We start from the raw sequence: 2,956 nt of genomic DNA on the forward strand, positions 1-2,956 counted from the left end.
CCTACTGCAGACTACATTTGAGCATATCAAGAGTGTTTAGCTTGAAATAAAATAAAAATCTTACAAGACGACATGTACTGCAATGTCTAGCATAAAAAACTGAAAATTCTCTTAATCCCAAACTTTTGCACAAAAAACCCCTATAATATTATAAAAGTAGCAAGCCTTGACCTGGATAGCCATATCTTGTCACATCTCAGAAGCCAAGCAGGGTCTGTCCTGGCCCGTATTTGGATGGGAGACCTCCAAGGAGTACCAGAGTTGTGAGGCAGAGGCAGGCAATGGCAAACCAACTCTGAACATCTCTTTCCTTGAAAACCCTACAGGGTCGCCGTAAGTCAGCCACAACTTGATGGCAAAAAAAGCAACTGTTTACTTATGCCAACTAAAATGTATATGCTGTGCCTTTCTACCCCCTTGGGACAAGTCTGGAGCTTTGGAATAAGATGTCATCAATATGCAGAGGACACCCAGCTACATGTCTCTTCCATTCAGCACCTGGAAGCAGCCTGCTCTGTTCTGGGCTGCTGTCTGTCTGTCTGCTGTGGCTCAGTCAAGAAAAGACAGATGCTGCTGGTTGCCAAGGATTCCAGTTCAGCTGATGGTGTGTTAGTCCTCCATCTCGGGATGAGTCATTCTTTGTGGAATTCAGTGAAGACCTTGGGTATGCTACAGAATCCAGCTCTACAGTTTGAAAAGCAGGTTGGTGTAGGGCAAAGATAGATTCTCTCAACTGAATCTATTATGGAAACTAACTCTGTTTCCAACCCCCCCCCCCCAGCCTAGCAACACTGATCCATTTTTCAGTAACCTCAAGGGTAGACTGCTGTAATCAGTGTTCCCTCTAAGCTGAGTCAGTGTGAGCTAGCTCACAGTATTTTAGCCTCCGGCTCACACATTTTTGCCTTCGCTCAGGAAGGAGGGCTCCAGAGCAAACTGATTTATGCAGCAGCCAAATCACTTGCCCACAACTTTGATGCTGGTAGCTCACAAAATAGAATTTTTGCTCACAAGACTCCACAGCTTAGAGGGAACATTGGCTGTAATGTGATGTAGTATGGAGCTGCCCTTGAAGACTATTTGGAAACTTTAGAGGGTGCAAAGCAGCATGGCTGTTGTCTTAGATTTCTATCCTGACCTCTAAGATGGAGCAGTGGTACATTTGGCAGTGTCAAGCTTTTTTCGGGGGCAGCTCCCATGTAAAATACCCGCATGGAGAATGTTAGGAAGGCCACTGAAATGGGTTAAGCATTTTGACACTGACTGGGTTTTGCCGGTACTTGCTGGTATTTTTCTCCTAGGGGCAGCACCCCACCAAGTGTCCTTGGTCCTGCAACGATGCTCCGCCCCAAGGCCGTACACAAAGTCGGAGCCATTCTTCTGATTGCCACCTCTCCTGCCCCTGCCATCCTTGCCAAAAGCCAGATGCACACCGACAGCGTGGCTGGCCTCAAATTCCAACTAGGGAGACCCAAAAGGAAAACTCCTCCCCCTGGTCTGCCCACCACAGCCAGTCCCCGATTGGCCAGCCGGGGAGGAAATCCAGCAGAGGCCCAGACGGAGGCTCCTGTGAGGCCCTCTGCCACGCTCCCAGCAGCAAATGGGCCTCAGGTGAGTCCGGGAGCCAGGTTTTTGGAGTGTTTTTCCTGATACCTGGTTCTATATTATTTTCTCATTGTTTTAATGGATCCGTTTCCATAAGAACATAAGAGATGCCAATGTTGGATCAGGCCAAAGGCCCATCCAGTCCAACACTCTGTGTCTCACAGTGGCCAGAAATACCAGGTGCCATCAGGAGGTCCACCAGTGGGGCCAGGACATTAGAAGCCCTCCCACTGTTGACCCCCCCCCTCAAGCACCAAGAAGACAGAGCATCACTTGCCCCAGAGCCCCTATCTATACCTTGTGGCCAATAGCCACTGATGGACCTTTGCTCCATATGCCTATCTAATCCCCTTTTGAAGCCGTCCATGCTTGTAGCCGCCACCACTTCCTGTGGCAGTGAATTCCAAGTGTTAATCACTCTTTGGGTGAAGAAGTACTTCCTTTTATCCGTTCTAACCCGACCGCTCAGCAATTTCATGGAGTGCCCACGAGTTCTTGTATTGTGAGAAAGGGAGAAAAGTACCTCTTTCTCTACCTGCTCTTTCCCATGCATAATCTTGTAAACCTCGATCGTGTCACCCCTCAGTCGTCGTTTCTCCAAGCTAAAGAGCCCTAAGCGCTTTAACCTTTCCTCATAGGGAAAGTGTTCAACCCTTTTATCATTCGAGTTGCCCTTTTCTGCTCTTTTTCCAAAGCTATAATATCCTTTTTAAGGTGTGGTGACCAGAACTAGACTTGTTATCTACTTGTTATCTACACCTTGAGAGGCCTTGTCTTATTTATTTAATTCATTTGTGCCCCCCCTCTCTTCCCAGTGGGCACCCAAAGTGGCCCACATTGTTCTCCTCCCCTCCATTTTATCCTTTTATTGCTGGAGAGGGGCTAAAATGAACCAATGAACTGCTCCCAAACTGTCCTCTTTATCTTTATGCTTTTTGGCATTCTCAGAATGGTTCATGAACGTCTGTAAAATGCAACCGATTCCATTTTTAAACTAAAAATACCTTTCAGCTTAAAATCTCAAACTATAAAATTGATTGGATGTAGCATTACAAAGTCCATCTTGGGAGATTTCTGGAAAGTTGGAAGTGGTGTTGGGGGGCGCAGAATTTTTTGGGGGGAGAAGAGGAGGAGGAGGAGATTGGATTTATACCCTGCCCTAATCACTACCCAAAGGAGTCTCAGAGTGGCTTATAATATCCTTCCCCTCCCCACAACAGACACCCTATGAGGTAGGTGGGGCTGAGAGAGCTCTGAGAGAACAGCTCTGGAAAGATCTTATGACTGACCCAGGGTCACACCAGCAGCTGCATGTGGAGGAGTGGGGAATCAAACACAGTTCTCCCAGATC

Source organism: Gekko japonicus, unplaced genomic scaffold, assembly GCF_001447785.1.
Source record: "Gekko japonicus isolate JY-2015 unplaced genomic scaffold, Gekko_japonicus_V1.1 scaffold2304, whole genome shotgun sequence".
Classification (NCBI taxonomy): domain Eukaryota; kingdom Metazoa; phylum Chordata; class Lepidosauria; order Squamata; family Gekkonidae; genus Gekko; species Gekko japonicus.